Here is a 13525-nt window from a genome sequence, read left to right as displayed (position 1 = left end):
TTGTATGAGATCCTGTAAAATATAATTTGTATAATGGAAGGAATAAGTCCTTTTACCTTGCGAAGGAAAGAATTGCTCTAGTTGCTATTTGATGCAACTTTTCAGTGAATTCAAAACTAATGGCCTGCACTTTAACTGCCAGCAGTTTCAGGCAGGAAATCACCCTGGTGAATATTAGCAACAGAATGAGATCTGGCTGATTTTATTTCACAGGCTTCAATTAAATGCCACAGAAGAGGCAGAAAATCATGTGCCCTGGAGGTCATGCGTCAACATTAAGTAGGCTGCCAGGGCCATTTCACAATCTGGATTATCTCTGTGGGGGATATGGGGGCATGGCATTGGTGTCCAGTGCAAGGAAAGTGAGAGGGATGTCACATTGTTTATCTTTATCAAATACATTTAGATATCCGCATGGCAATTTCTAAAAAATTTTTGAAAAATAAACAAACATCCTTAAAATATCTGAAACTGTGTCTGTCTGTGACCCCAGAACAAAAGAAGCCACTTTACAGGTTCAGAAATCTCACACCTCCATTACCTCGGAGGAGCCAATAACGATCACTTAGGGACTGCACATCCCAAACTCAAAGGGAGCTACGTCAAAGGCCGTTTTCATTTTATAACCCAGGCTGGTCAATGGAGATAGAATGTATACTAAAATAATGATCTCTCAAACATTCCTTTCAACCCATAATGGCTAAGACATTATCAGCCTGGAACACAACACCAATTTTGAAACACTGGATAAACATCCTTTGTTGAAGATATTGTGGAGAGGTAAAGGCACATGACAAAGGCCTCTGGCATGTTGAATAAATAATGTTGCCTTGCTGGGCTGAATAGCTCAGTCTGCTGTTTAACATCTGACTAGTAGGCCACACTGAAGGAATTCTGGCCCAGACCTGGCTCCATCTACCCTGCTTCTGCTAGAAGTCTGTACCATTGCTTACAAGACTAATTCACCTATGCATGCCTGTCTCATCTTGTGATGTTAACACCACTGGAAAAGTGAATTTTTCAGCATCAGTTTTCAACTCACTGACCTCCGTGAAGGAATACCTCATTGACCTTTGATTCTGGATACTGGAACCCACGTGAAACAATATTTCTTCCCTCTGTGGTCTCTGTATTGTAGATCTTTCTTTTCTCTGAAAATGAGGGGGATGTTGCAAACCTTCTTTTTGTGTTTTGAGTGTGTGCAAATAAACTAACAACTTGAGTTCATCCTCTCTCGATTCTGCTGTGGGTTATTAATAGGATATTGGATTGCTCCAAAACTGAGGGGTTGGGAAATATTCCACTGCTTATAAAGGGGGAAACAAATCTAAACACCATTATGTTTACGGATGGGTGGATGCTGTTTAAATTAAGCCGCACCCCCTTCCCTGCCCCCCGCCCAACCCTCCCATCCGTAACAGAGGCCTCAGCTTTCCTGCTCCTAGGGCTCAACAAGGAAAGTAAAACAACTTAGCTTCTGCAGTAGACTAATTTGTTGCTCCCAATGCGGTTTCCTCTACATTGGAGAGACCAAACGCAGACTGGGCGACCGCTTTGCAGAACACCTTTGGTCTGTCCGCAAGCATGACCCAGACCTCCCTGTCGCTTGCCATTTCAACATTCCACCCTGCTCTCATGCCCACATGTCTGTCCTTGGCTTGCTGCATTGTTCCAGTGAAGCTCAACGCAAACTGGAGGAACAGCACCTCATCTTCCGACTAGGCACTTTACAGCCTTCCGGACTGAATATTGAGTTCAACAACTTTAGATCTTGAACTCCCTCCCCCATCCCCACCCCCATTTCTGTTTCTTTCCCCTTCCTTTTGTTTTTTCCAATAATTTATATAGATTTTTCTTTTCCCACCTATTTCCATTATTTTTAAATGTATTCCACCCATGGTTTATTTCATCCCACCCCCACTAGAGCTACCTTGCTTGTCCTGCTCTCCATTCTTAATTAGCACATTCTTTTAGATAACATCACCACCTTCAACACCTCTTTGTTCTTTTGTCTGTGACATCTTTTGGTTATCTGCTCCTATCACTGCTTGCTTGTCCCAACAACCACCCCTCCACCCCTACTTCTTTCCCCCCCACCCACCTTAAACCAGCTTATATTTCACCCCTCTCCTATTTCTACTTAGTTCTGTTGAAGGGTCATGAGGACTCGAAACGTCAACTTTGTTCTTCTCCGCCGATGCTGCCAGACCTGCTGAGTTTTTCCAAGTAATTCTGTTTTTGTTTTGGGGACGAGACATGTCCGTTACCCAGAGAAAGGGCGAGTCAGTAATGGATTATGCGGAACGGAAATGGGAGGCATACGTATAATTTTCAGGGTGGGGTGTTCCTGGATGAGATGACAAAATATTTTAAAAATGCTGAAGGTGGGATTTGGACCGGAACATCAGAAGGTCCTCAGAATGGGTCTCTCAGTGGGTGGAAATTACATGGATGTTATGCGACGGGCTACCGGACTAGAGGCACAGATTGGGAGTAAGATTGCGCCAGTGGCGGCCATGAATACAAGAAAAGGGTGCTTTAATTGCAGTAAAGAAGGACGTCTAGCTAAAGGATGTAAGAGCCCACAGAGGGGACAATCAAATGTGCGGTGTAGAAACTGCAGGAGGCCTGGATACCACCAAAACGAATGTTGGTTGTTGGGTGGGGAAGAGGATGGTCAGGGCCCGAGGCAGACTCCAGGAACGGACCCAGAGCTACAATTTCTCATGGCAGATGAAGCCTGGAAACTCTTCTGGGACTTGGCCAACACCAATAGGCAGCACCAGCCCTTGGAATGCCCAGGACTGAGGATTCCCGTATGTTTGTTGAAGCACTGTTAAGGGGCCTGCAGTGTAGTACGTTGATAGACACAGGGGCATCCATTTCAATCATGGACCTGGGTTTGCCAACCACCCATATTACGACAACGGTGACTGGGGTAGGAGGGGTATACCTTAGGGCAAAACAGAGTGAGATTATCTCCTTAGGGCGGGGGGGCTTAGTCATTCCCATTCGGATCTGGGTGGGCCAAACTGAGGAGGGGAGTATCATGGGAATAGACATCTTAACAAAACTGGGGGCCTTAATTAGTCCCTAGGATGGTAAGATCATAGTGCAAAGTCCACATAAGGAGAACCAATTGCTAATGTTCCATCGCCTTGGTAAGCCAGGCCGACCCGAACCCATGGGAGCACCACGGGCAGTGGGTTACCCTGTGCCAACAAGTGACTGGGGTTTGTGCACGGCACAGGCATGATTCCTGGAGGGTTAATATGATGCCAATCCATTTTCCAGGGCCAGAACACCCTCCGAGGAAGCAGTACCCCATTAAGCAGGAGGCACAGGAAGCAATGTGGGGTATAATATAGGATCTTGAGCAGGGCAGAATAGTTAGGCAGGTACAGTCCATGACTAACTCTCCCATTTGGCCCTTTCAGAATCTGGCTGGGACCTATTGACTGACCATTGACTATACAGCTCTAAGCGAGGTGACGCCCAGGGAACACCTCATAGTAACCAGCCCTGCTACTATATTTAACAGTTTAGGTCAAGTCACATGATCTTTTCAGTATTAGATATTGTGAATGGGTTTTGGGCTATTCTGCTAGATGAAGTGTCTCAGAATAAGTTTGTTTTCACGGTGGGACACCAGCAGTATACATGGACCCACCTGCCACAAGGATTTCACAATAGCCCAGCTATTTTTCACCGGGTGATGAGTTACACCTTAAGCCATGAGGATCTGGATAGGGGCAGCACAGTGACCCAATATGCGGATGATCTTTTGATCAACTCGGAAACTGCTAAAGAACACATAGGGGCTTTACTACATATTCTTGAACTGCTAGAAGCAGCCAATTTTAAAGCCAGCCCAAAAAAAGCTCAGCTAGGGAAGTGGGAAGTTCAATAATTGGGCTCTCTGATATCACAGGGTAAACAAGAACTTCCCCGCAGCTGGAAGGAGGCTATAGAGAGGATGCTGAGGCCCATAGATGTGTGAGGGGTGAGACAAGTTATGGGACTGATTAACTATTGTAGGACCTTTGTGGAGCACTTTGCTAAAATCACTGCAGCCAAACAAGAAATGACCAAAGGGGGGAAGGCATTGCAGGATCAGATAAAATGGGGAGAAGAACAGGATTTTGCCTATACGGCATTGAAACAGGCGCTCGTGTTCACGGCAGAGCTGGGGTTACCTCGTATGGGAAAACCGTTTCACTTGTATACCCACAATGAGGGGGGATTTTACAGCACGGAACTGGCTCAGGAACACAGAGATTGGATGAGGCCGGTAGAGTACATTTCAACGAGGCAATCCCTTGTGGCAAGTGGGTTGCCCCGATGCGTAGCAGCAATTGATAGTAGTGTCGGCCTGCGGACACATAGTAATGACAGGGGAGTTGATACTGCACACGAAACACACTATATGGAATTGCTCAACACCAGGAAGCTGAGAACTGTGTCAGATAGCAGCCGAGCAGTTTGGGAAGCCATGCTATTACCATAGGGCAAATCAGTTGTAATAATCCGTGACTCTAGGGTCAATCTAGCAGAGGGCTTATTGTTAGAAGAGAAGGAACATGCCATTGAACTAGAACATAATTATCTGCGGGAGATAGATGAGGAAAGCCCGGGGACTCTGAGGGAAAATGAGTTAGAAGATGTAGGCATGTCCCTGTTCGTAAATGGGTCTCGCAGATACGTGGATGGGATCCCCTGTGGTGGGTAGGCTGTTGTTGATGGAGAAGGATGGATCTTGGGCAGGGGTAAATTAACAGGGGGCCTTTTGGCCTAGGTAGTGGAGTTGGTAGCGTTAAAAGAGGCCTTGAATATGGCAGAGGGGAAAAGAGGAGGGTATTTATACCAATAGTAAATATGCTTTTGGGGTAGTGCACGATTATATGGTTGCTTGGAGCCGGAGGGGATACGTTATATCAGGAGAGGACACGTACAACATGAAGCGATAGTTAAGGAACTAGTGGAGGCTGTGAAGCTACCATTAGTGGCAGTGGTAATAAAGGTCAAGGCCCATCGAAAGGTGGCGGACCCCATTGAATTGGGTAACCAATGGGCAGATGAAGCAGTTAAGGAGGCTGCAGCAACTGGTCTGGGGTACCTGGCAGCCGTAGCAGCAATTGGACCCGAGGAGGTGAATATCGCAGATTTACATAAAGGCATCGAGGGAGAAGAGAGCAGTCAGTGGGAAAGACAGGGGGCAGACAAAGGCACAGATGAATTTGGCGAAAGGAAGGAAAGGTAGTAGCGCCTCGCTGTATACAACAGAACCTCATGAAAATACACCACGGAATCGCCCACCATGGGAGAGAAGGTATGTTAGGAAGGACAGGCAGGTGCTGGTGGTGGCAGGGAATGGGAAGAGACATTGTCAAATACTGCCAGCAGTGCCTGACATGTGCATAGTATAACCCAGGTAGACCTATCAAAGTTCATATGTCACTCCAACCCAGACCAAGGGACCAGTGGAAGCAGATACAGGTAGATTTAACGGGACCTCTCCTGCCAAGCTGAGGGAAACAATATGGTTTGGTCATCATTGATCAATTTACTAGATGGATAGAAACGTTTCCCACATGTGATTGTTTAACCACAACTGTTGCTCGAATAATGCTAGAGGAAGTGTTTCCCCGGTGGGGGATACCATTACAGATAGATTCAGATCAGGGTACACAGCTTACGGGTCGAGTGATTAAGGAAGTGTGCAAATGGCTAGGAATAAAAGAGAAGTTTCACATCCCCTATTACCCGCAGAGTTCAGGCATGGTCGAAGAGAATGTTGAAGAACGCTGGTCAAGGCCATTCAGGACACAGGGCAGGGGTGGGTGGATTTGTTACCTAGTACCTTGATGGGACTCAGGGAAACATCCAGTAGGATGCCTGGATTGACTCCATATGAGTTGATGATGGGAAAAGCTATGAGAATGCCAGGAGATGTCATCACAGAGAGTGAGGAAACTCTTTCGAGTTATCAACAGTCACAGATTGCAACTCTTTCGAGTACAATCACAGTTCTTGGTTTCCAGGAGTGGGACGTGAAACCACAACCCTCTGATTCAAAGGCGAGGGTGCTATGAACTGAGCCACAGCTGACACCTCCCAGAGAGTGAGGAAGTAGGACCAGTGAGAGAGAGAGTGAAACAATTTGTGTGGGGGCTGTGCAAGCAGCTGTACGAAATGAGACAAGAGATTAGAGACCAGCAGCTAATACCTGATAAAGAGGTAGCAATAAGAGCAGAACAGACTGAGGAACTCCGTATGGGGGATATGGTAATGGTCAGGGTCACACCCAATAAGCCAGGGTTTGTACCCAGGTGGGTGGGACCATATGAGGTAATCATGAGCAGTGATACATGTGCCTGCGTGGACATTAGAGGAAAGGGGCACTGGAAACACCAGTCACAGCTGAAGCGTTTTGCTAATTAATTAATTTTGTCTTACAGAACTAACCTCGACCGACCAGTGATGACCGGGACAACTATTGGTTTAATTTACAGTATGTTAACCGCCATATCAATAGTCGTGGGACTGGTAATCCTAGCGGAGGGAACGGGGAAATCCCGCCCAATATACACCAAAGATGGGACTATGGTATACCATATGCAGTGCCGAGGGCAACACCCAATATGGAACACTGAAAGTAACAATAGGAGAGCAAGTAACGTTGCATTGCAGTTTGAGTCTACTTAAATTCGGATGTGGAAGCAGTAACGACTTGACGCACTCGGACGATTGGTGGGGACTCTTTGGGAAACTGGTTCGTTCGTTAAATTCCCAAGTCTAACTGATGTATGTTTTAAACAGGAGGAATGGGGTGATTTTGTTTGTGAGAAAGTCACATACATATGACATGCATGACAGGGTATGCCCAGTTTTTTACTCATTCTCCCCCCAAGAATCAGGGATGGGGCATTTGTGGTCCAGATTACAATAATAGACAAATGTGGGCCCTGGACGATGATAGGTGATCAAGGGGAGTATGCCCCACGGAAAGAATCGTTACAGCCACTCCACCACCTTTCATGACAACTAGACAATCAGTCCCTGTAGATGCATTTAAAACACCACAAACCACGCCAACGGACCCACCTAGTCCAATATTAAGCCCAGGACCAAAATATGGACTTGTGCTGATTAATGATAATAAGATCTTGTATGATAATGTACACCATGAGCTGGTACCCGTGATCCTAAACATTTCTGACATAACCCTGCCCCACTGGTGCTCAACTCATACTCAAGCACTGTATATGGTCTTATTGGGTCAGTTAATGATAGAAGCAGCCCAGTTCAATGGTGGAACATGGCCAATGGCCCAGGGGAAGAATTGGCTGAAGCGCAGCCTGGTAAATGATGTCCCTACAGGGCTTGATATAGGAACCTTGGTAGTTAATTCCATCGACCTAGCTATTATGGACCAAAAAGTCTGAACCTTAAGTTCGAAGTTAGAAAAAGGGCAAGGGATCCAAGACACTCAACTAGGCGCAGGCCATGTCCTGGCACGAGTAGCTCAGAGCTTGACCACTGTGCTGGAGGGTCATGCAGGAATTATTAACAAATGAATTAGAATGGGTAAGAACATCTCGTATGATGTAAATAGGAATGATGTCTGCAGTACCTATGGATCATGGGTGCTTGAACAAACATGGGAGAATTTGAGACATGGCCCCTTTATGAGTAACAAATGCGCAACTTTTTAACCTTTCACAACACAATCATGATTTGACCGGCTGCCAGCTCAGGGATTTAACACGTTATGTATGGAACTGATGCCGAATATATAATGGATAATAACATGTTGATAGGCATCGTATTGTTGATACTCGTTATACCCAAGTCAACACCCCAGCAGGGGGTTATATAGGGTAGAGAATATAGGGATATTCAGGGGAAATCATTATTTAAGGTATCACAATATACCACCATATGCAGTAGAGATAGAGGGTAGTATGGTTAGTACTTCATTAGATGGATGCAGTTTAGAGGCCATCTCAGTAGTATGTGCTCATCCGATATGCAAAACAGAAGAGGCAAGGTACGAATTTAATGCTACAGCCAATTGTACAATAGAGACTACATGGGCTGCAAAAGAACCAACTCACGTTGCATACATGGGTAATGGGAGATATATTACCACGTGGCAGTAACAGTTCTGAAACGGGAACAACTGGTCATAAGCCATATACAAGCATTCAGTGTGCTTACACCCACAGGTGTTGGCAAGAGTGGGAAAGGTAGAACTAATTGAAATATATAAGAGAGGAACAATTAATGTTCAAGCTCAGGAAAGTGTAGAGGACAACCTGACGCAACATCTGAGCCAGTTCTCCTATGCTATCACACTATTTCCCGAACATCTCACCCTAATCCAGGAGGGGGCCCAACAAGTGTATAGGACATATTATATACTCCAGCAACAGACTCAAACCTTAAATGACAACATTAGACAAATAGACTCTACCACCTGGTGGGAGGAACTGTGGAATTGGGGATTGAATGTACAGGTACAGCCGTGGATTGAGATTATCTCCCATGCTCTGGTTATTGCCCAACTGTTATTAATTTTATATTTAACATGCCTGATCTATCGCACCAGGAGATCACACAGGGAATGGCAATGGGGACTTAAAAGTTGGGGCAACAAAGTGTTTAATCAGGGGCTTAAATTGAAGGGCTGACTAGTACAGATGGTCTGGCCTAGTACCTTTACAACCCTAAGCTAGATACCTGTCCAGTATCAATAGGTGGTGGAGCGTAAAGGGAAAGGACAGTACTACTGAATTGGCTACCTTGGGCTAGGCCAAGGGTCAAAATGGAGGACTGTAAGAGTTAAACAGAGACTTTTATTAATAAAACCAAAGCTCAGCAGAATTATCCAAGTGAACCTTGTACACCATAGGGCCAATACTAGCAGAACTCTCCAGAAAGACCTTCGAGATCGCAAGAGATTAACTAGAGAGGAAACTCTTTAAAGGGGGAATGAGGATAAACAGATAAAGGTAAAGACAAACTGTACCAGTCTAGAACAATATAAGGAGGTCTTACTTGGGTAAGGAAAAGATACGTACCAGGGACTGGATACATCTGATAATTACGTGATTATGTACTGACAAGATTGAAATTTGAATAACACGTGTGCATGGCTAACTCTGTATAAAAAAGGTGGTTTTCCTGTAATTGGTAGAATTCTGTTTTAACTAGTCTAAAGCAGACTCTCCCTGCGTTTGCTTGAATAAAACAATCGTTAACCTATATCTGAGTCCCCTGTGGTCGATTCCGAGAAGGCACCACAACACAAGGCTCCACATTATCCTTTGAATAGTCATGGCTTACAGGCCACAACCCTTGAGGTCATGAAATTAGTTCAAAGCTAGTCTAATGTCTGGGCTAAAGGAGACAGGCTGACAGTAGCCTCTGTGAGGGTAAAAGCACATGACTGTAGTCACCCTGATCAAAGCCTCCTTGTTAATGTGCATTCATATTGGAGGGGGATGCTCAGCCACTTGTGAACCTTCAGGACATGGTTCAGCTGCAAGCGTGGCATGTGGTTGCCATGTTTGGAATGAGGGCAGGCCTAGGGCTTCACACTGGCTTCCTGGCTTGGAGATGGAAGGAGACCATTCCAGGATAAGGTGAAATCATGTCTTGATTCTTTTTGTCCACAGAGGCAAGGAAGAGTGCATAATACAGCCTGTAGGCAATGCTGCCTTCTTGATAGTTTTGATGTGAATGAGGAGAAGGGTCCGCTGCTGCTTGGCACGGCTCAGGGAAGAATGTCGACCCAGGAAACAAGAGCCAGCCATGCCGCAGGAAGTCTCAGGTGCTGCCAAGGGGGGACAAAGTCCACAGAGGCATTTTGCATGACCAAAGATCTACAGAAGACACCCTTTATACACGGAGATGAGTGAAAAACATTGCCACAGACACCTTTGCTTGTTTAGGGATGTGGTGGATCATATCTGCCATATTCTCCGTGAGGATCTCGCTCTTCATGGACTGGGAGGCTATCCAATGCCGGTTGCTCTGAAGGTAACGGCCCACTCAATTGTTTTTTTGGCAGCAGATCATTCCAGGGCTCCACTGGGGACCTCTGTCAAATCTAACAATTGTCCACCATGTAAATGCATAAGGGAGGTGAATGATGCTCTTTTCAATAAAGCACACATGGATGAAGCAAGCTAGGCTGACAGGCCAGTGGGATTCGTAGGGATCTCTGGCTTCCCACAAGTGCAGGGTAACATCGACTGCACATATGTGGCCTTAAGTGTTCCCCAGCAGCAGCCAGTAAGATTTATCAATAGAAAAGGATTCCACTCTCTAAATGTGTAGCTGATCTGTGGCCACTGAAAGCAAATAATGCATGTTTGTGTGAGGTACCCTGGGAGTTCGCACGACTCTTACATCTTGAGTCACTTGCAGGTGCCACAGATCTTTGATGACCCTCAACACATTCAGGGTTAACTCCTCAGTGATGCCTGTTTGTTGTCCACATAGTGCATCTGAGGTGAGATACAGTGCGGCTCATTCTGCAACAGAGTCCTTAATAGAGCAAACCATTGGCATGTTGAAGACGCATTTCAGATGTTTGGACCGATCAGGCGGGGCTCTCCACAGAGGTTGTCCTGCATCATAATTGTTTGCTGCGCCCTACACAACGTACCACTGCAAGGGTGGGATTAGCTGCCACATGGAGACACGGAGGAGGTACATGCCTCCTCGGACAAGGAGGACCTGGAATGGAGTAATTTCAAAGAGGTCGGGAATTCTGATGTGCCACAGGAAGAGGCCATTGCGTGGGCAACATGTGGAAGAAGTGCCAATGAGATGCTTGTAGTGATAAGTTTCCAGGGCGAATAAGGTGAAGATAAGCTGATACAAGTGCATTTCTCCTGTCCCTTCAATGCAAAGAAGACAATAAGACCTTCTTTGTCATCTTCAACATCTCAATGAGGGTCATAATCTCAGAAGGACTAGTTACATTCATATGTAATGATAGTCTCACCCTTGGAAGGCTAAACAACTTAAGGAGCATGTGGCCGCTCTGTAATGGGATAAGCACTCCACCAGCACTCAACCTGAAGCAAGTGCACATTGTGCAGTCATTTCAACCATGGTGCCAACATTTCACTGGCCATAGGATCCTTCAAGAGGCAGAAATGCTGCTGTAAACATCAATGCACTCATGGCAGGATGCCTGGATCTTAATATTGTGGCTCAAGGAGGAAAATCGTCAGTCATTGGTTATCACTTGACCATCTGAAGACAGATCTAAATCTGGACAAGATCTCTCCAAAACCCATTTCTCATGCATGCTGAATGGTGAGGCCACTGATACAAGATGACATCGCTCTTCAGGACACTGTGATCTGTCACTGTACAGCATGGAAGCGAACCTGCGAGTTAGGTAACCTTTGTAAGTATAGAGAGTGCTTCAGCAAGACCATTGTGTGATCATTGACAAGTACTCATGACCCTGCCTTCATTGGAAGCCTCTAAAGTTAACATCCAGCATTGTCTTGGCACCTGGGTGAGATGTGACCTAGTTAGTATTGACACAGCATTTAATGATAACTTAGTACCCTCTTAAATACTGAAGAGCACTCAAGGAAATGTGCAGGATCATTACTCTCATCCCATTACAGTCCTCCACATTTTCAATCTACCAGAGTGAGATATGTACAAGGAAGCTGAGGAATTGCACTATCGCATTATGGGATCCATGTTGATTGTCCTTCTGAGTCCTAACAGAGAGGTTCCATCAAGCCATGCTGGGCAGCCCTTCAGGTGCAAACTAACATCCTCGCATGTCCACCATCCTCAGTCTGGGCACAGGCCTGTGATGTCACAGACTCATTGCTGTCTAGCAGATATTTCAAATGTCACCAAGTGCAACCAACTTCCATTTCTCTGCATCACTTGTGTGGAGAGGGGGAACTAATAAAAAGTAATAAAAAACAAAGATAAAAATACCTGGAAAAACTCAGCAGGTCTGGCAGCATCTGCGGAGAGGAACACAGTTAACGTTTCGAGTCCGTATGACTCTTCAACAGAACTAAGTAAAAATAGAAAAGTGGTGAAATATAAGCTGGTTTAAGGGGGGGAGGGTGTGTAGAGCTGAATAAAGAGCCAGTGATAGGTAGAGATTGCCAAAAGATGTCATAGACAAATGGACAAAGAGGTGTTGAAGGTGGTGATATTATCTAAGGAATGTGCTAATTAAGGGTAGAAAGCAGGACAAGGTACAGATAACCCTAGTGGGGGTGGGGTGGGGTGAAGGGAAGGGATTGAAATAGGCTAAAAGGTAGAGATAAAACAATGGATGGAAATACATTTAAAAATAATGGAAATAGGTGGGAAAAGAAAAATCTATATAAAGTATTGGAAAAAAAAGGGGGGATCGGAAAGGGGGTGGGGATGGAGGAGAGAGTTCATGATCTAAAATTGTTGAACTCAATATTCAGTCCGGAAGGCTGTAAAGTGCCTAGTCGGAAGATGAGGTGCTGTTCCTCCAGTTTGCGTTGAGTTTCACCAGAACAATGTAGCAGGCCAAGGACGGACATGTGGGCATGAGAGCAGAGTGGAGTGTTGAAATGGCAAGCGACAGGGAGGTCTGGGTCATGCTTGCGGACAGACCGAAGGTGTTCTGCAAAGTGGTCACCCAGTCTGCGTTTGGTCTCTCCAATGTAGAGGAAACCGCATTGGGAGCAGCGAATGCAGTAGACTAAATTGAGGGAAGTGCAAGTGAAATGCTGCTTCACTTGAAAGGAGTGTTTGGACCCTTGGACGATGAGGAGAGGGGAAGTAAAGGGGCAGGTGTTGCACCATCTGCGGTTGCATGGGAAGGTGCTGTGGGAGGGGGTTGAGGTGTAGGGGGTGATGGAGGAGTGGACCAGGGTGTCCCAGAGGGAACGATCCCTGCGGAATGCCACCTGGGGGGGGTGAAGGGAAGATGTGTTTGGTGGTGGCATCATGCTGGAGTTGGCGGAAATGGCAGAGGATGATCCTTTGAATGCGGAGGCTGGTGGGGTGATAAGTGAGGACAAGGGGGACCCTATCATGGTTCTGGGAGGGAGAGGAAGGTGTGAGGGCGGATGCGCAGGAGATGGGCCTGATACGGTTGAGGGCCCTGTCAACCACCGTGGGTGGAAAAGTAATGTTCAGCCATAAACTTGGTAATGAGATAATGCTGCAGGCAGGCATGAAAGGTTGTGGACAGCCCCTATCCTCTCTAGCCAGCTCTTTCGCCTGCTCCTTGTAGGGAGAGAATGGCCTCAACTCTGGTATCGCCCTTTCTCTGGGATCTTTCCCCCTTGTTGTGGGAAACCTTATCCTGCATAAAGACAGGTGGGTTGTCCGTGAGCACTGCAGATGAAGGAGCAGTTCAGAAGCATGCATGCCTGCTGTGTGTGCTGAGTCTTCCCCTGTAAAGGATGAAGACGCCATTTTGCAGGATCTTACAGGAGATGGTGATGTTAAAGCGGCTGTCAGACAATTAGTGCTGATGTCCCAT

This window comes from Cetorhinus maximus, chromosome 1 (assembly GCF_964194155.1).
Source record: "Cetorhinus maximus chromosome 1, sCetMax3.hap1.1, whole genome shotgun sequence".
NCBI classification, from domain to species: Eukaryota; Metazoa; Chordata; class Chondrichthyes; order Lamniformes; family Cetorhinidae; genus Cetorhinus; species Cetorhinus maximus.
Note: the sequence above shows the minus strand (reverse complement) of the source record.